Below are 21,924 nucleotides of genomic sequence, written 5' to 3'. Positions count from 1 at the left end.
CAAACACCAGAAGTAAGAGGAACTATGACCCTGCAGCCTGCAGGAAGGAGACCACAAACACAGTAAGTTAGACAAAATGAGATGACAGAGGAATATGCTGCAGACGAAGGAGCAAAGTAAAAACCTACAAGACCAACTAAATGAAGATGAGATAGGCAATCTACCTGAAAAAGAATTCAGAATAGTGATAGTAAAGATGACGCAAGATCTTGGAAATAGAATGGAGGCACAGACCAAGAAAGTACAAGAAGGGTTTAACAAAGCCCTAGAAGAACTAAAGAACAAACAGATGAACAATAAAATAAATGAAATGAAAAATACACTAGAAGGTAACAATAGCAGAATAACAGAGGCAGAAGAACAGATAAGTTAGCTGGAAGACAGAATGGTGGAAATCACTGTCACAGAACAGAATAAAGATAAAAGAATGAAAAGAAATGAGGGACTTCTGAGACATCATTTAATGCACCTATATTTGAATTATAAAGGTCTCAGAAGAAGAAGAGAAAGAGAAAGTGTCAGAGAAAATATTTGAAGATATTATAGTTGAAAAATTCCCTAACATGGGAAATGAAATAGTCATCCAAGTCCAGGAAGTGCAGAGAGTCCCATACAAGATAAATCCAAGGAGAAACATGATGAGACATGTATTAATCAAACTAATGAAAATTAAATACAAAGAAAAAATATTAAAAGCATAAAGAGAAAGCAACAAATAACATACAAGGGAATCCCCATAAGGTTATCAGCTGATTTTTGAGAAGAAACTCTGCAGGCCAGAAGAGAATGGCATGCCATATTTAACGTGATGAAAGGGAAAAACCTACAACCAAGAATACTCTACCCAGAAAGGCTCTCATTCAGATTTGACAGACAAATCAAAAGCTTTACAGACAAGCAAAACCTAAGAGAATTCAGCACCAGCAAACCAGCTTTACAACACATACTAAAGGAAAATCTCTAGGCAGGAAACACAAGAGAAGAACAAGAAAAAGACCTACAAAACAAACCCAAAACTATTAAGAAAATGGCAATAGGAACATACATATTGATAATTACCTTAAATGTAAATGGATTAAATGCTCCAACCAAAAGACATAGACTGGCTGAATGGATACAAAAACAAAAACTCTATGCATGCAGTCTACAAGAGACCCACTTCTGACCTAGGGACACATATAGACTGAAAGTGAGGGGATGGAAAAAGATATTACATGCAAATGGAAATCAAAAGAAAGCTGGAGTAACAATACTCATATCAGATGAAATAGACTTTAAAATAAAGATTGTTACAAGTGAAAAGGAAGGACACTACATAATGATCAAGGGACCAATCCAAGAGGAAGACATAACTATTGTAAAGATATATGTACCAAACATAGGAGAAGCTCAATACATAATTCAAATGCTATCAGCCATAAAAAGGGAAATCGAGAATAATACAATAATAGTGGGTGACTTCAACACCCTACTTACACCTAAGGATAGATCATCCAGACAGAAAATAAATAAGGAACATAAGCCTTAAATAACACATTAGAACAGGAGACTTAATTGATATTTATAGGGCATTCCATCCAAAAGCTGCAGAATACACTGTCTTTTCAAGTGTACATGGAATATTCTTCAGGATCACATCTTGGATCACAAATCAAGTCTTGGTAAACTTAAGAAAATTGAAATCATATTAAGCATATTTTCTGATGACAACATTATGAGATTAGAAATCAACTACAGGAAAAAACACTGTAAAAAACATAAACATATGGAGGCTAAAAAAAAAAGTTACTAAATAATCAATGGATCCCTGAAGATAATCAAAGAGGAAATCAAAAAAATATCTAGAGAAAAAAGACAATGAAAACACAACAATCCAAAACCTATGGGACACAACAAAAGCAGTTCTAAGAGGGCAGTTTATAGCAATACAATCTTACCCCAAGGAACAAGAAATATCTCAAATAAACAACCGATTCTTACACATAAAGCAACTAGGGAAAGAAGAAAAAACAAAGCCAAAAGTTAGTAGAAGGAAAGAAATAATAAATATCAGAGCAGAAATACAGAAAACAATAGAAAAGTTTAATGAAACTAAAAACTGGTTCTTTTAGAAGATAAACAAAATTGATAAACCTTTAGTTAGACTCATCAAGAAAAAAAGGGAGAGGATTCAAATCAATAAAATTGAAAATGAAAAAGGGGAAGTTACAACTGACACTGCAAAAATACAATGGATCATAAGAGACTACTACAAACAACTATATGCCAATAAAATTGACAACCTAGAAGAAATGGACAAACTCTAAGAAAGATATAACCTTCCAAGACTGAACTAGGGAGAAAGAGAAAATATGACCAGACCAATCACAAGTACTGAAATTGAAATTGATTTAAAATCCTCCAACAAACAAAAGTCCAGGACCAGATAGCTTCACAGTCAAATTATATTAAACATTTAGAGAAAAGTTAACACCTACCCTCTTGAAACACTTCCAAAAAATTGCAGAGGAAGGAACACTCCAAAACTCACTCTACAAGGCCACAATCATCCTGATACCAAAACCAGACAAAGATATCACAAGAAAAGAAAATTACAGGCCAATATCAATGATGAATGTAGACACAAAAATCCTCAACATTATACTAGAAAAAAAATCCAACATTAAAAGGATCATACACCCTGATCAATAGGATTTATCACTGGGATGCAAGGTTCTTCAATGTATGCAAATCAGTCAATGTAATACACCACATTAACAAATTGAAGAATAAAAAACACATGATCATCTCAATAGATGCAGAAAGATCAGATGAGGATGTCCTCTAATCATTTTTGTTCAAAATAGTTTTGGAAGCTGGCCATCAGAAGAGAAAAAGAAATAAAATGAGTCCAGATTAGAAAATCATTAAACTGCCACTGTTTGCAGATGACCATGATGTCATGATACTATTCAGAGAAAATCTTAAATATGCTACCAGAAAACTACCAGAGCTTATCAATGAATTTGGTAAAGTTGCAGGATACAAAATTAATACACAAAAATCTTTTGCATTCCTACACACTAACAATGAAAGATCAGAAAGAGAAGTTAAGGAAATAACCCCATTCACCATTGCATCAAAAAGAATAAAATACCTAGGACTGCACCTACCTAAGGAGGCAAAAGAACTGTACTCAGAAAACTATAAGATACTGGTGAAAGAAAAAAAAATGACACAAACAGATGGAGAGATATACAATGTTCTTGGATTGGAAGAATCAATATTGTGAAAATGACTATACTACCCAAAGCAATTTACAGATTGTATGCAATCCCTATCAAACTGTGGCATTTTAAAAATGGCATCAAAGAATGGCATCTTTCACAGAATTACAACAAAATATTTTACAATTTTTATGGAAACATAAAAGACCCCAAAGAGCAAAAGTAATCCTGAGAAAGAAAACCACAACTGGAGGAACCAGGCTCCCTGTATTCAGACTATACTACAAAGCTACAGTCAGCAAAACAGTATGGTACTGGCACAAAAACAGAACTATAGATCAATGGAACATGAAAGAAAGCCATAGATAAACCCACACACTTATGGTCACCTAATCTATGACAAAGGAGGCAAGAATATACAATGGAGAAAAGACAGTCTCTTCAGAGATCTGAGTCTGCAGCTGTTATTGAACATGGGTTCCACTGCTTGTCACTTACAAAATCAGTACTCACAAATGGTAGAAACGAAAGATGCCTTTAATTTAGAATGCTGGATATCTGGGGAGATGGTGGACTCAGCATCTTCCCAAAACCACTTCTGAAAATTCTTCCCAGTAATGAAACTTTTAAAGAGAAACAGGAAAGTAATCTCAGTTAATCATTGAGATAGGAGGTCAGAGTTGTCACCATTTCTCACTGTGTGCAGGCTTGTGTGCAGGCTCATTGACTCTTTGTGATCTTCCTCTAGATGTTAGGTTCTTCACACAGTTTGGTCACACACTTTGTTCAGATTACTGAAGGGGAAGTTAAAGAAGAACCTTGTCATCTGTTAATTACTTATTCTTCACTTCCACTTCTTTGATCTGTGGAACGAACCAACAAGTTAAGCAAGGTATTGTGTGATTAAAAGATTTAAAAGGCATGCTTGAGCTGGAGATGAGTAGAGCATGAGGGTGCCTGGTTTAAAAGTTAGTTACAATGTAGCTTTGCTAAAGTGACAAGAAAAGGGGTTTCAGGCCAGGGGCAGTTTCCAGCAAAGAGCTCCTTACACAGCCTGGTAACTCAAGTGAGCCCTTTGTCTTAGGGACTTGTGAATTGTTGATTTTGTCCCTGGTGAATCCTTGATTGGTTATCAAGAGATCTCTTGATGTCAGACTATTCACTGAACCCTGATTTTTATGCCACAGTGCTGTCTTTACAATGACTGTACTCACTTTGTTAATGGCATTTAACAGTTAGCACTTGGGAACAAGACCCTAAGATTCATTACACTCAACCTGAAATCAGAAATTACAAATGTCTCATAGATGTTCCAGGCCTACAGAGGACAAACAGGAGAACTCTATTTAAAAAATTTTGGTCAATTGTTTCACTTGATCAAGAGGAAAGGGTCTGAAACTGACCATCAGACATGGTGAGATGTTAAGTATTCTTAAAGATCTCATCCAGCTTTTTTATTGCCTACAGTTATTGGATCCTTCACCCTCAGTCACTCAAAGGCTTTCTGGTCACTGTTCGGTTCTGATTGTGTTGCAAATTTGGAATGTGTTTTAATGACTAAGGAGGTTCCAACAAGCATGTGAAATACAGAACCTCTGGTGATTGCACATACATCAATTCAGCCCAACCCCAAATTATTTCATTCTGTCTTAGATTTGTGCCCATAAAATCTAAGTCCACATATTTAACCCAAATTATTAGAGAATATATTGATAAATTTCTCTCATTTATTCTAAATACATCTTTTTTCTTCTTCACTCATGTCTTCATTCAGTCCTTCAGATCATGTTGTGTTTAATTACAATTATATTTTGAGAAACAATGAGTGATAGCAGATGGGGACAATTGTTAACTTTACTAACTCTGAGTGATATTTCAGTGTCATTGGGCCATTCAGTGGCTTGCTAAATTCTGTGGATCCTTCCAGTCTTCTTCCAATAGTTGGGGTGTTACTCTTTCCTGATAAAGGTCTTAAAATATTGAAATGAATTTAGGCAACATAGCAGACTTAGTTGTGATGTAAAATAAAATGAAAGTTCAGCATTTCATAGAATCCATTGTTATTTATTTCCCACACTTCATCCTCAGTGTGTATATGGATCCATCTAATTACATGATCAGTTAAATCATTTATTGTCTCTGCTGATAATTTCCCATCTGGGAATCTGGGTGGGCAGGAGAAATTGTCTCACCACCTCTGCATAATGTCAACCCAGTATAAAATTCCATATACATATATATATCCCTGAGCAACTGTTCTTAAAGATCCAAGCGACAGAAAACTACTCTGAAACACACACTAAAAAGATTTCTCACGGTATCCATGAAAGAGCTAAATTCAAACCTCAGAAGTGAGATCAACAAGTAGTTGGTCAGTTGAATGTATACAAATGTGGGTAGATTGTCTTCTCTATGTGTGTGCTTTCATAATTTTAAGTATCCTTAGGAATCTCAGGCTACTTTTTCAGTTTGTTTTTCATTTGGTTTGGCTATATTTGTGATTTATCCTGAGGGCAAATAGTGGTGACAGAAGTTACTTCTGATAATAAAAGATTCATACAACTGTTTCCATCTCTCTAATTAGTTTCTTTGCTGACTACACTATGGTTGATTCTCTTCTGCCCCATTACCTCTCATTTTTAAATTATTCTGGAATTCTTATGCAAAACAATTCACTCCTTTTTGACGGTCTCTTCTTTAACTCAAATAGGATTTCAAGGAGCTCAGGTATGCATTTGGCCTTATTTTCATTCTATGTTCAAGAAGTTCTCTACCATTTAGTTTGTTGATGGGACTCATTCTGAATTTACAGCAGAGTTATGGATTTATTTCATTTGTGTATTTCTTCTGTTATATTTCAAAGCAATATTATTAATGAGTGATAAATGTATTAAACTGTCTGCTATCTTAAATTAGATATTAAGACATTTTTTTTTAAATCCTACCTAGTTGTTAAGGAATGAGATCATGCTCTATATATGTGTCCTTGTGGTTGGTTGAACTCTCCTCCTATTTTGAAGTTTTTTAAAAGCAAAAATCCCAAACGTTTTTTACCTAAACAAGAATAGTTATTAGATTTACCATAAAATAATTTAATTAGGGCTGTAAGACTATTTGTCAGCCCCAGGGAATCTTTGCTGAAGAAAAGTCTTCATAATTACTTATAACTAAAAATCTGACCCTTTTCCAGGAAAAAGGTAGTGTGAGTGTGTGGGTGTTTGAGAGCTCTGAAAGAGGCTATGTGATGTGCAAGACAGCATCAAATGTAAGGGAGAAACAATGCGGAAATCATAAGGCATACTTATTTTTAAAAATTCTTTATAATACAAGGAAGGTGGTTTTTAAGATGCTTTATTAAAGTAAACATTACAAAGTAATGAGGTTTCAAAAGAGGACATTTTAAAGGAGAGAAAAAAATGTAAAATCTGCTTATTTCAGAGAGATCACTTTGATAACTGGCTATGTTGAGGATGTTACTTGTGAGCACAAGGCATGAGAGACAATGAAAAACTGGAGACTGAGAATGAACCACTTGTTCAAGAAATTTTAGAAGAACGACTGGTGGAAGATGTGCCAAGGGAGGGTTTTAAATATTTCTAACTAATTTTAATTGACATGTGAAAGAGGGAAAATTGGCAGAAAACATAAAGACTTCTTGGTTTGTTTTGATGATCAGGGCTGAATAAATTTTAGAAATAATTCTAAAATATCTGGGTGAAAATTCATAGTAAGGGAAGCAGCAATCTCCACCAACTGGCAAAAGTTCACCAAAAACAGATCTGACTCTCTTCAGGTGTTTTTGAAAGTTCTATGAGATCATTGTAGTAATAATCCAATGTTACTAGCACAGCAAGGAAATATTAGGCAAGTAACTACTGAACACCAAGTAGGTGCCAAGTACCATGATAGGCACTGCCATTTTACTGAGGATAGGCTTTTGTATTGCCAAGGATTATATGCTCTTTAAATTTCCTTCTTCATTTAAGATTTTATGAGTTTCTACTTACCAGTAAACCTGTATGTTCTTCACAAAATTATATTTTAAAACTGTCCTAAAATAGCCACAGCTATTAACTCATTAATTATTACTGTCAGAATACTGGTTCACTTAAGAACACTGCACTGCGTACACATTTATATACAGTACACATTCATTTTTAAGGTTAATTAATGGTTCAAAACCTCAAGTTAAAGGGAAACAAATGTGTGATTAGATTGCTACATTGTTTTCTAGTTCTTCACTGTTTCCTCATGATTTTTCTATTTTATTTTTTAATAAAACACATTTATAGTGACTTATTTTAAAGCTCTAAAACTTAACTCATATGTTTGAAATTCTTATTAAAAGTCACAATTTTAAAGACACTTTCTGCTAGTTTACAACCCTATAATGATATAGAGGAGCCAAAGAGGAAGTTATAGGGCTAGGAGGAAGGCAACTGATATTGCCATGATAAGCTACTAATACATCATCACTCCTTTTTTCATTCCACCTTTATGAGATATGTCGCATATAATAAGGTGTGTATGATTTGACACATGTATGTAATGCAAAATGTATATACCACAATAAGATTATTTAAAACATCCTTCACCTCACATAATCGTCATTTTATTGTTATTGTTGTTATGGTAAGAACATTAAGGCTCCACTTCCATAGCAACTGTCGAGTATTGTCAACTATAGCCACCATGCTGTACATCCCCAGAACTTATTCATCCTAAAACTGAAAGTTTGTACCCTTTGAACAGTATCTTTCTATTTCCCTCATCTCTCAAGCCTCTGATAGTCACCATTCTACTCTCTGTTTCTATGAGTTTGGCTTTTTTTAGATTCCACATGCAAGTGATATTATACAGTATATGTATTTCTTTGTCTGACTTATTTCACTTAGCATAATGCTCTCAAGATCCATTCATGGTATCACCAAGGGCAGGATTTCTTTTTCTTTTTTTTTTTTTTATTGCTGAATAATATTACAGTTTCAAATCTCCCTTTAATTCATCCATAGACTAACATTTAGGTTGTTTCCATGTCTTGGCTATTGTGAATAATGCTGAATAAACATGGAAGTGTAGCTAGCTCTTCACAACAGTGATTTTGTTTCCTTTGGATATATACCCAAAAGTGGGATTGCTAGATCATATGCTAGTTTTACTCTTAACTTTTTGAGGAACTCCATACTCTTTTCCATAATGGTTGAATTAATTTACATTCCTACCAAAAGTGCACAAAGGTACCCTTATCTTAACATCTTTGTCAAAGTTTGTTATTTCTAATCTTTTTGATAAACCACATTCTACCAGGTGTGAGGTACTATCTAATTGTTGTTTTGAGTTACATTTCCCTGATGATTAGTGATGTTAAACACTGCTTCATATACGTCTTGGCCATTTGTATATTTTCTTTGTAAAAGACTCTATTCAGTTCACTTGCTCATTTTTAATCAAATTGTTATTTTGCCATTGAAATGTATGAGTTCTATATATATTTTGGATATTAACACTTTACCTGATATATGGTTTGCAAATATTATCTCCCATTCCATAGTTTGCCTTTTCATTTTGTTGATTGTTTCATTTGCTGTGTAGAAGCTTTTTAGTTAGATGTAGCCCCACTTATTTATTTTTGCTTTTGTTGCTTGAAATTTTGGTGTCACAACTGATAAATCATTTCTAAGACCAATATCAAGATTTCTTCCTGTTTTCTTCTAGAAGTTTTACAAATTCAGGCCTTGTGTTTAAGTTATAATCTATTTAAAGTTAATTTTGTGTTGCTTAAGTTTTTAAAGTGGACTCCTGAGATCTCCAAAGGCAGAGTGTTTTGGGGGATCAAATATTGGTGATCTTTGTGGGGAGATGGAGGGATGATGGGGTCTCCTACTTTGTAATCTTGGTGATGTACTGATCATTCTGCTTAACCAGCTTTATTACCTTTTTCCCTGAGAACTGCATTAGAAGGCTATATTCCCATATTCTCAATTAATGATCTATTGATATGTTAGAGAAACAATGAAACTTTAACTGTAAATTGATGCCAATCACTGGCATGGATCTTCTTATTTATCATTTACTGGCCTCTGGTGAAGAAGTGCAGATGAGAAGCATATAAAGGGATGTTAAGAGAAAACAACAGCCAGAACTGGTTTTCTTTGCTGCCATACATGGTAAAGGGAAAATACATTTAGGTGGATTCCATGTTATCTCTGAAAGACTGAGAAGTTTACATGGGTGGTAGTTATATCAGTAAATTTACATTAAAAAAATTCCAGTTATCCTAACTACTGCATGCGTGCATGTATTTGTATTGAATGACTGAATTAGAAAAGGAAATCATAGTAAATAATAAATGTTTGATGGAGTTACTAGACAGTGTCAGGGGAGTGTGTAGCTAAACTCATTTACAAGGATATATCGGTATATCTTAGGTTGACCAGGATATATCTTAGGTTGACCAGGAGGTCTCTTGTTGACCAGTGTCCTGAAGTTGGCTCTCCCACCTCAGAGGCACAGCACTGACTCTTGGCTGCAGTACCAAGAGCCTTTAATTCACACGGCTCAGAATAAAAGGGAGAAAAAGTAGAAAGAAAGAATTAGTAGAAGTAGAAAGAAAGAAAGAAAGAAAGAAAGAAAGAAAGAAAGAAAGAAAGAAAGAAAGAAAGGAAGGAAGAAAGGAGGGAGAGAAGGAGGGAGGGGGAAAGAAGGAAGGAAGGAAGGAAGAAAAAAGAAAGAAAGAAAGAGAAAGAAAGAAAGAAAGGAAGGAAGAAAGGAGGGAGAGAAGGAGGGAGGGAGGAAAGAAGGAAGGAAGGAGGGAAGGAAGAAAAAAAGAAAGAAAGAAGATAAAGTAAAATAAAATAAAGTAAGAAAGAATATAATAAAGTTATTAAAATAAAAACAATTATTAAGAAAAAAATTTTTAAAAAAACAAAGAAAAATGGATGGATAGATCTTAGGACAAATGGTGGAAGCAAAGCTATAGAGACAAAATCTCACACAGAAGCATATACATACACACTCACAAAAAAAGGAAAAGGGGGAAAAATCATAAATCTTGCTCTCAAAGTCCACCTCCTCAATTTGGAATGATTCGTTGTCTATTCACGTATTCCACAGTTGCAGCATACATCAAGTTTATTGTGGAGATTTAATCTGCTGCTTCTGAGGCTGTTGGGATAGATTTCCCTTTCTCTTCTTTGTTCTCACAGCTCCCAGGGGCTCATCTTTGGATTTGGTCCTGCCTCTGTGTGTAGGTCACTGGAGGACATCCCTTCTTCGCTCAGACAGGATGGGGTTAAAGGAGCAGCAGCTTCGGGGACTCTGGCTCACTCAGGCCGGGGGGGAGGGAGGGGCACAGAGTACGGGGTGATCCTGCGGTGGCCGAGGCCAGCGTGACGTTGCACCAGCCTGAGGCGCACCGTGCGTTCTCCCAGGGAAGTTGTCCCTGGATCCTGTAGCAGTGGAGGGCTGCACAGGCTACCCGGAAGGGGGGTGTGGATAGTGACCTGTGCTCATACACAAGCTTCTTGGTGGCAGCAGCAGCAGCCTTAGTGTCTCATGCCCGTCTCTGTGGTCCGCACTTTTAGCCGTGCCTCGCACCCATCTGTGGCGCTCCTTTAAGCAGCTTTCTTAATCCCCTCTCCTCGCACACCAGGGAACAAAGAGGGATGAAAAAGTCTTTTGCCTCTTTGGCAGGTCCAGACTTTTCCCCCCGGACTCCCTCCCGGCTAGCCGTGTTGCACTAACACCCTGCAGGCTGTGTTTATGCTGCCAACCCCAGTCCTCTCTCTGCGCTCCGACTAAAGCCCGAGCCTCAGCTCCCAGCCCCGCCTGCCCCGGCAGGTGAGCAGAGAAGCCTCTTGGGCTGGTGAGTTCAGGTCGGCACCGATCTTCTGTGTGGGTATCTCTCCAAATTGCCCTCCGATCCCCTGTTGCTGTGCTCTCCTCCGCGGCTCCAAAGCTTTCCCCCTCCACAACCCGCAGTCTCCGCCCATGAAGGGGCTTCCTAGTGTGTAGAAACCTTTCCTCCTTCACAGCTCCCTCCCACTGGTGCAGGTCCCTTCCCTATCCTTTTGTCTCTGTTTATTCTTTATTTCTTTTGCCCTACCCAGGTACGTGGGGAGCTTCTTGCCTTTTGGGAGGTCTGAGGTCTTCTGTCAGCATTCAGTAGGTGTTCTGTAGTAGTTGTTCCATGTGTAGATGTATTTCTGGTGTATCTGTGGGGAGGAAGGTGATCTCTGTGTCTTAATCTTCTGCCATCTTCCCTTCGTCCTCTCTTGTAATAATCTTTGTTTAAAGTTTGTTTTGTGTGATATAAGAAATGCTACTCCAGCTCTCTTTTGATTTGCATTTGCATGGAATATCTTTTTCCATCCCCTCACTTTCAGTCTGTATGTGTCCTTAGGTCTGAAGTGGGTCTCTTGCAGACAGCATATATATGGGTCTTGTTTCTGTATCCATTCAGCCAGTCTACATCTTTCATTGGAGACTTTAATGCATTTACATTTCAGGTAATTATTGATATGCATGTTCCTGTTCCCATTTTCTTAATTTTTTTGGTTCGTTATTGTAGGTCTTTTCCTTTTCTTGTGTTTCCTGCCTGAGAAATCCCTTTATCATTTGTTGAAAAGCTGGTATGATGGTCTTGAATTCTCTTAGATTTTGCTTGTCTGTAAAGGTTTTAATTTCTCGGTCAAATCTGACTGAGATCCTTGCTGGGTAGAGTAATCTTGGTTGTAGGTTTTTCCCTTTCATAAGTTTAAATATGTCCTGCCACTCCCTTCTGGTTTGCAGAGCTTCTGCTGAAAGATCAGCTGTTAACTTATTGGGGATACCCTTGTATGTTATTTTTTCCATTCCCCTTTTAATATTTTTAATTGCTGCTTTTAATATTTTTTCTTTGTATGTAATTTTTGATAGTTGATTAATATGTGTCTTGGCATGTCTCTCCTTGGATATATCTTGTATATGACTCTCTGTGCTTCCTGGACATTATTAATTATTTCCTTTCCCATATTAAGGAAGTTTTCAACCATAATCTCGTTAAATATTTTCTCAGTCCCTTTCTTTTTCTCTTCTTCTTCTGGGTCCCCTATAATTCTAATGTTGGTGTGTTTAATGTTGTCCCAGAGATCTCTGCAACTGTTCTCAATTATTTTCATTCTTTTTTCTTTATTATGCTCTGAAGTAGTTATTTCCAGTATTTTATCTTCTATGTCACTTACACGTTCTTCTGCCTCAGTTATTCCACTTTTGATTCCTTCTAGAGAATTTTTAACTTCATTTATTTTGTTGTTCATCATTGTTTGCTTGTTCTTTAGTTCCTCTAGTTCCCTGATAAACATTTCTTGTATTTTTTCCCTTCTATTTCCAAGATTTTGAATCATCTTTACTCTCATTATTCTGAATTCTTTTTCAGGTAGACTGCCTATTTCCTCTTCATTTGTTTGGTCTGGTTGGTTTTTACCTTCCTCCTTCATCTGCTGTGTGTTTCTCTGTCTTCTCAGTTTGCTTAAGTTACTGTGTTTGGGGTCTCCTTTTCACAGGCTGCAGGTTTGTAGTTCCCGGGTTTTTTTGGTGTCTGTCCCCAGTGGCTAAAGTTGGTTCAGTGGGTTGTGTAGGCTTCCTGGTGGAGGGGACTAATGCCTGTGTTCTGGTGGATGAGGCTCGATCTTGTCTTTCTGGTGGGCAGGTCCACGTCTGGTGGTGTGTTTTGGGGTGTCTGTGACCTTATTATGATTTTAGGCAGCCTCTCTGCTACTGGGTGGGGTTGTGCTCCTGTTTTGCTAGTTGTTTTGCATAGAATGTTGATCACTGTAGCTTTCTGGTCATTGAGTGGAGCTGGGCCTTGGCATTGAGATGGAGATCACTGGGAGATTTTTGCCATTTTATATTACTTGGTGGGAGGTTGGGAGGTCTTTGGAGTTGGGAGGTCTTTGTTGGACCAATGTCCTGAACTTGGTTCTCCCACCTCAGAGGCACAGGCATGGTACCCGACCACAGCACTAAGAGCCTGTTGTCCACATGGCTCAGAATAAAAGGGAGAAAAAAGGAAAGAAAGTCAAAATAATAAAATAAAATAGAATAAAGTTATTGAAATAAAAAATATTTATTAAAAATTTTTTAAAATTTTAAAAAGTAATTAAAAGAAAAAAGCAAAGAAGAGAGCAACCAAAACAAAAGACACATCCACCAATGATAACAAACGCTAAAACCTTTATTAAAAAAAAAAAAGATAGACAGACAAAACCCTAGGACAAATGGTAAAAGCAAAGCTATACAGACATAATTAAACACAGAAGCATACAAATACACAGTCAAAAAAGAGAAAAAAGAAAAAAAATATATATCTTTGCTCCCAAAGTCCACCTCCTCAATTTGGGAAGATTCATTATCTATTCAGGTATTCCACAGATGCAGCATACCTCAAGTTGATCGTGGTGATCTAATCCACTGCTCCTCAGGCTGCTGGGAGAGATTTCCCATTCTTTTCTCTGTTTGCACAGCTCCCATGGTTCAGCTTTGGATTTGGCCCCACTTTTTCATGTTGGTCACCTCAGGGCGTCTGTTCCCAACTGAGACAGGACCGGGTTAAAGTAGCAGCTGATTAGGGGTCTCTGTCTCACTCAGCGGGGGGAGAGGGAGGGTTATGGAATGTGGGGCTGGGAAAGGCTCCGGGTGGCAGAGGCTGGCGTGAAGTTGCAACAGCCTGAGGTGCACCATGTACTCTCCCAGGAAGATTGTCCCTGGATAATGTGATCCTGGAAGTGGCTGGTTGCACAGGCTCCCAGGAGAAGAGGTGTGGATACTGACCTGTGCTTGCACATAGGCTTCTTGGTGGCTTAAGCAGCTGCCTTTGCATCTCACGCCCGTCTCTGGTATCCGCCCTGATAGCTGTGGCTCACACCCATCTCTGGAGCTCATTTAGGCAGCACTCTTAATCACCTCTCCTTGTGCACCACAAAACAAAGAGGCAAGAAAAAGTCTCTTGCCACTTCAGCAGTTCCAGACTTTTTCCCAGACACACTCCCGGCTAGCTGTGGCACACTAGCCCCCTTCAGGCTGTGTTCACGCAGCCAACCCCAGTCCTATCCCTGGGATCTGACTTCCGAAGCCCAAGCCTCACCTCCCAGCCCCAATCCTCTCCGATGGGTGAGCAGACAAGCCTCTCAGGCTGGTGAGTGCTGGCTGGCACTGATCCTCTGTGTGAAAAACTCTCTGCTTTGCCCTCTGCACCCCTGTTGCTGTGCTCTCCTCCATGGCTCTGAACTTTCCTCTCTCTGCCACCCACAGTCTCTGCCCACGAAGGGGCTTCCTAGTGTGTGGAAACCTTTCCTCCTTCACAGCTCCATCCCACTGGTGCAGTCTCATCCTTATACTTTTGTCTGTTTTTTGTTTTTTATTTTGCCCTACCCAGGTACGTGGGGAGTTTCTTGCTTTTTGCGAGGTCTGAGTTCTGCCAGCATTCAGTATATGTTCAGTAGTGGTTGTTCCACATGTAGATGTATTTCTGATATATATGTGGGGAGGAAGGTGATCTCCACATCTTGCTCTTCCACCATCTTGAAGCTCGTCCCCAGTATAGAATTATTAAGAAGATAAAATTTAAATGAGATGGCCAGGAGGAGCTTCAAGATGGCAGAAGAGTAAGACATGGAGATCATCTTCCTCCCCACAAATGCATCAGAAATACATCTACATGTGGAACAACTCCCACAGAACACCTACTGAACACTGGCAGAAGACCTCAGACTTCCCAAAAGGCAAGAAACTCCCCACTTACTTGGGTAGGGCAAAAGAAAAAAGAAAAAAACAGAGACAAAAGAGTAGGGATGGGACCTGCAACAGTGGGATGGAACTGTGAAGGAGGAAAGATTTCCACACATTAGAAAGCCCCTTCGTGGGCAGAGACTGGGGGTGGTGGAGAGGGGAAGCTTCAGAGCCATGGAGGAGAGCGCAGCAACAAGGGTGAAGAGGGCAAAGTGGAGAGGTTCCTGCACAGAGGTTCAGTGCCGACCAGCACTCCCCACCCCGAGAGGTTTGTCTGCTCACCCGCCGGGGCGAATGGGAGCTGGGAGCTGAGGCTTGGACTTCGGAAATCGGATCCCAGGGAGAGGACTAGCGTTGGCTGCATGAACACAGCCTGAAGCAGGCTATGCACCACAGCTAGCTGGGAGGGAGTCCGGGAAAAAGTCTGGAGCTGCCAAAGAGGCAAGAGACTTTTTCTTCCCTCTTTGTTTCCTGGTGTGCAGGGAGAGGGAATTAAGAGTGCCGCTTAAATGAGATCCAGAGATGGGCGCGAGCCACGGCTATCAGCATGGACACCAGAGACGGGCATGAGACGTTAAATTCGCTGCTGCAGCCACCAAGAAACCTGTGTTCAAGCACAGGTCACTGTCCACACAGCCTCTCCCATGAGCCTGTGCAGCGTGCCACTGCCTGGGTCCCATGATCCAGGGACAAATTCCCCGGGAGAACACTGGTGCAGCTCAGGCTGGAGCAACGTCACGCCAGCCTCTGCCACTGCAGACTCACCCTGAACTCTGTACTTCTCCCTCCCCCTGGCCTGAGTGAGCCAGAACCCCCAAGTCAGCTGCTCCATTAACCCCGTCCTGTCTGAGCGAAGAACAGACGCCCTTAGGCGAACTACATGCAGGGGCAAGACCAACTCTAAAGCTGAACCACAGGAGGTGTGCGAATAAACAATGGAAAGGGAAATCTCTCCCAGCAGTCTCAGGAGCAGTGGATTAAATCTCTACAATCAACCTGATGTACCCTATATCTGTGGAATACCTGAATAGACAGCAAATCATCCCAAATTGAGGAGGTGGCCTTTGGGAGAAACGATATACCTATTTTTATTTTCTCTTTTTCTCTATTTCTGAGTGTGTATATGTATGCTTCTGTGTGTGATTTTGTCTGTATAGCTTGCTTTTACCCTATGTCCTAGGGTTCTGTCTGTCTGTTTTTGTTTTTTTTTTTTGGTATGGTTTTTAGCACCCGTTATCATTGGTGTATTTGTTTTATGCTTTGGTTGCTCTCTTCTTTCTTCCTTTCTTTTTTGTTTTATTACTTTTACATATTTTTTAAAATATTATTTTTATTTTAATAACTTTATTTTATTGTTTCTTTCTTTCTTTCCTTCCTCCCTTTTATTCTGAGCAGTGTTGATGATAGGCTCTTCGTGCTCCAGCCAGGCTTCAGGGCTGTGCCTCTGAGGTGGGAGAGCCTACTTCAGCACACTGGTCCCCAAGAGACCTCCCAGTTCCACATAATATCAAATGGCAAATATCTCCCAGAGATTTCCATCTCAACACCAAGACTCATTTCCATTCAATGACCAGCAAGCTCCAGTGCTGGATACCCTATGCCAAACAACTAGCAAGAGAGGAACACAACCCCAGCCGTTAGCAGAGAGGCTGCCTAAAATCATAATAAGGCCACAGACACCCCATTACACACTAGAAGAGAACCTGCCCACCAGATAGACAAAATCCAGCCTCAACCACCAGAACACAGGCACTAGACCCCTCCACCAGAAAGCCTACACAACCCACTGAAATAACCTGAGACCCTAGGGGCAGACACCAAAAACAATGGGAACTACAAACGAACAGCCAGCAAAAAGCAGACCCCAAACACGGCAAGTTAAGCAAAATGAGTAGTCAGAGAAACACACAGCAGATGAAGGAGCAAGGTAAAAACCCACCAGACCAAACAAATGAACAGGAAATAGGGAGTCTACCTGAAAAGGAATTCAGAATAATGATAATAAAGATGATCCATAAACTTGGAAATAGAAGGGAGAAAATACAAGAAACGTTTAACAAGGACCTAGAAGTACTAAAGAGCAAACAAACAGTGATGAGCAACACAATAAATGAAATTAAAAATTCTCTAGAAGGGATCAATAGCAGAATAACTGAAGCAAAAGAACAGATAAGTGACCTGGAAGATAAAATAGTGGAAATAACTACTGCAGAGCAGAATAAAGTAAAAAAAAAAAAAAAAAAAAAAAAAAAAAAAAAAAAAAAAGGAAAGAATTGAGGACAGTCTCAGAAGCATATGGGACATCATTAAACACAACAACTTTTGAATTATAGGGGTCCCAGAAGAAGAAGAGAAAAAGAAAGGGGCTGAGAAAATATTGGAAGAGATTATAATTGAAAACTTACCAAATATGGGGAAATAGTTAATTATGTCCAGGAAGCACAGAGAGTCCCACATGGGATATATCCAAGGAGAAACACGCCAAGACACATACTTATCAAACTATCAAAAATTAAATAGAAAGAAAATATATTAAAAGCAGCAGGGAAAAACAATAAATAACATACAGGGGAATCCCAATAAGGTTAACAGATGATATTTCAGCAGAAACACGCCAAGCCGGAAGGGAGTGGCAGGACATATTAAAGTGATGAAAGGAAAAACCTACAACCAAGATTACTCTACCCAGCAAGGATCTCATTCAGATTTGATGGAGAAATTAAAACCTTTACAGACAAGCAAAAGCTAAGAGAATTCAGCACCACCAAACCAGCTTTACAACAAATGCTAAAGGAACTTCTCTAGGCAGGAAACACAAGAGAGGGAAAAGACCTACAATAACAAACCCCAAACAATTAAGAAAATGGTAATAGGAGCATACATATCAATAATTACCTTAAATGTAAATGGATTAAATACTCCAACCAAAAGACATAGACCCACTGAATGTATACAAAAACAAGACTCATATATATTCTGTCTACAAGAGACCCACTTCAGAACGGGACACATGAAGACTGAAAGTGAGGAGGTGGAAAAAGATATTCCATGCAAACGGAAATCAAAAGAAAGCTGGAGTAGCAATTCTTATATCAGACAAAATACACTTTAAAACAGACTACTAAAAGAGACAAAGAAGGACACTACATAATGATCAAGGGATCAATCCAAGAAGGAGATATAACAATTGTAAATATTTATGAACCCAACATAGGAGCTCCTCAGTACATAAAACAAATACTAACATCCATAAAAGGGGAAATTGACAGTAACACAAACATAGTGGGGGACTTTGACACCCCATTTTCAACAATGGACAGATCATCCAAAATGAAAATAAATAAGGAAACACAAGCTTTAAATAATACATTAAAAAAGTGGACTTAATTAATACTTATAGGACAGTCCATCCAAAAACAACAGAATACACTTTCTTCTCAAGTGCTCATAGAACATTCTCCAGGATAGATCATACCTTGGGTCACAAATCAAGCCTTGGTAAATTTTAAAAAATTGAAATCATATCAAGTAACTTTTCTGACCACTACACTATGAGACTAGATATCAATTACAGGAAAAAATCTGTAAAATATACAAACACATGGTGGCTAAACAATACAATACTTAATAACCAAGAGATCAATGAAGAAATCAAAGAGGAAATCAAAAAATACCTACATACAAATGACAATGAAAACAAGATGAGCCAATACCTTGGGGTGCAGCAAAGCAGTTCTAAGAAGGAAGTTTATAGCAATACAATCTTACCTTAAGAGAGAAGAAACATCTGAAATAAACAACCTAACCTTACACCTAAAGAAATTAGAGAAAGAAGAACAAAAAATTCTCCAAAGTTAGCAGAAGGAAAGAAATCATAAAGCTCAGATCAGAAATAAATGAAAAAGAAACAGAGGAAACTAGAGCAAAGATCAATAAAACTAAAAGCTGGTTCTTTGAGAAGATAAACAAAATTGAGAAACTGTTAGCCAGACTAATGAAGAAAAAAAGAGAGAAGACTCAAATTAATATAACAAGGAATGAAAAAGGGGAAGTAACAACTGTCACTGCAGAAATACAAAGAATTATGAGAGATTACTACGAGCAAATATATGCCAATAAAATGGACAACTTGGAAGAAATGGGCAAATTCTTAGAAATGAACAGCCTTCCGAGACTGAACCAGGAAGAAATAGAAAATATGAACAGACAAATCACAAGCACTTAAATTAAAACTGTGATTAGAAATCTTCCAACAGGGGGGACGAGGGGAAGATGGCAGAAGAGTAAGACGCGGAGATCACCTACCTCCCCACAGATACACCAGAAATACATCTACACGTGGAACAACTCCTTCAGAACACCTACTGAACACTGGCAGAAGACCTCAGACCTCCCAAAAGGCAAGAAAGTCCCCACGTACCTGGGTAGGGCAAAAGAAAAAAAAAATAAATAGAGACAAAAGAATAGGGATGGGACCTGCACCAGTAGGAGGGAGCTGTGAAGGAGGAAAGGTTTCCACACACTAGGAAACCCCTTTGCGGGCAGAGACTGCGGGTGGCGGAGCGGGGGGAGCTTTGGAGCCGCAGAGGAGAGCGCAGCAACAGGGGTGCGGAGGGCAAAGCTGGGAGATTCCCGCACAGAAGATCAGTGCCAACCAGCACTCACCAGCCTGAGAGGCTTGTCTGTTCACCCGCCGGGGCGGGAGGGGCTGCGAGCTGAGGCTCCGGCTTTGGTGGGAGCATATGGAGAGGACTGGGGTTGGCAGTGTGAACAGAGCCTGAAGGGGTTAGTGCACGACGGCTAGCCAGGAGGGAGTCGGGGAAAAGGTCTGGAGCTGCCAAAGAGGCAAAAGACTTTTTCTTCCCTCTTGGTTCCCTGGTGCACAAGGAGAGGGGATTAAGAGCGCTGCTTAAAGGAGCTTCAGACATGGACACGAGCTGCGGCTAAAAGCGCAGACCCCAGAGACGGGCAGGAAATGCTAAGGCTGCTGTTGCCGCTGCCAAGAAGCCTGTGTGCGAGCACAGGTCACTATCCACACCTCCCTTCCGGGGAGCCTGTGCAGCCTGCCACTGCCGGGTTCCCGGGATCCAGGGAGAACTCTCCCAGGAGAACGCACGGCGAACCTCAGGCTGGTGCAACGTCATCCTGGCCTCTGCTGCCCCAGGCTTACCCCGCACTCCATGCCCCTCCCTTCCCCTGGCCCGAGTGAGCCAGAGCCCCTGAATCAGCGGCTTCTTTAACCCCGTCCTGTCTGAGCAAAAAACAGATGCCCTCCAGCGACCTACACGCAGAGGCGGGGCCAAATCCAAAGCTGAGCCCCTGTGAGCTGTGAGAACAAAGAAGAGAAAGGGAAATCTCTCCCAGCAGCCTCAGAAGCAGCAGATTAAATCTCCACAATCAACTTGATGTACCCTGCATCTGTAGAATACATGAATAGACAACAAATCACCCCAAATTGAGGAGGTGGACTTTGAGAGCAAGATTTATGATTTTTTCCCCTTTTCCTCTTTTTGTGATTGTGTATGTGTATGCTTCTGTGTGAGATTTTGTCTGTATAGCGTTGCTTCCACCATTTGTCCTAGGGTTCTATCCATCCGTTTTTTTTTTGTTTTTAATTTTTTTCTTTCTTAATAATTAATTTTAATAACTCTATTTTACTTTATCTTCTTTCTTTCTTTCTTTCTTTCTTTCTTTCTTTCTTTCTTTCTTTCTTTCTTTCTTTCTTTCTTTCTTTCCTTCCTTCCTTCCTTCCTTTAGACAATGAATCATCCCAAATTGAGGAGGTGGATTTTGAGAGCAAGATTTATGATTTTTTCCCCTTTTCCTCTTTTTGTGAGTGTGTATGTGTATGCTTCTGTATGAGATTTTGTCTATAAAGCTTTGCTTCCACCATTTGTCCTAAGGTTCTATCCTTCCGTTTCTTTTAATTATTTTTTTCTTTATAATTATATTTTAAATTAATAACTTTATTATATTTTACTCTATTTTATTTTACTTTATTTTCCTTCTTTCTTTCTTTTATCCTTGTTTCCCACCTTTCTTCCTTCCTCCCATCGTCCCTCCCTCCCTCCCTCCTTCTTTTCTTTCCTTCTTTCCTTCTTTCTTTCTTCCTTCCTTTCTTCCTTCCTTCTTTTCTTTCTTTCTTTCTTTCTTTCTTACTTTCTTTCTTCCTACTTCTACTAATTCTTTCTCTCTACTTTTTCTCCCTTTTATTCTGAGCCATGTAGAGGAAAGGCCCTCGGTGCTGCAGCCAGGAGTCAGTGCTGTGCCTCTGAGGTGGGAGAGCCAACTTCAGGACACTGGTCCACAAGAGACGTCCCAGCTCCACATAATATCAAATGGTGAAAATCACCCAGAGATCTCCATCTCAATGCCAGCACCCAACTTCACTCAATGACCAGCAAGCTACAGTGCTGGACACTCTATGACAAACAACTAGTAAAACAGGAACACAACCCCACCCATTAGCAGAGAGGCTATCTAAAATCATAATAGTTCCACAGACACCCCAAAACACACCACCAGACGTGAACCTGCCCACCAGAGAGACAAGATCCAGCCTCATCCACCAGAACACAGGCACTAGTCCCCTCCACCAGGAAGCCTACACAACCCACTGAACCAACCTTAGCCACTGGGGACAGACCAAACACAACGGGAACTATGAACATGCAGCCTGCAAAAAGGAGACCCCAAACACAGTAAGATAAGCAAAATGAGAAGACAGAAAAACACACAGCAGATAAAGGAGCAAGATAAAAATGCACCAGACCTAACAAATGAAGAGGAAATAGGCAGCTTACCTGAAAAAGAATTCAGAATAATGATAGTAAGGATGATCAGAAATCTTGGAAATAGAATGGACAAAATGCAAGAAACAGTTAACAAGGACCTAGAAGAAATAAAGATGAAACAAGCAATGATGAACAACACAATAAATGAAATTAAAAGT

The sequence above is a fragment of the Delphinus delphis genome, chromosome 19 (genome assembly GCF_949987515.2).
Source record: "Delphinus delphis chromosome 19, mDelDel1.2, whole genome shotgun sequence".
Lineage (NCBI taxonomy): Eukaryota > Metazoa > Chordata > Mammalia > Artiodactyla > Delphinidae > Delphinus > Delphinus delphis.
This window is presented reverse-complemented; position numbering follows the sequence as displayed.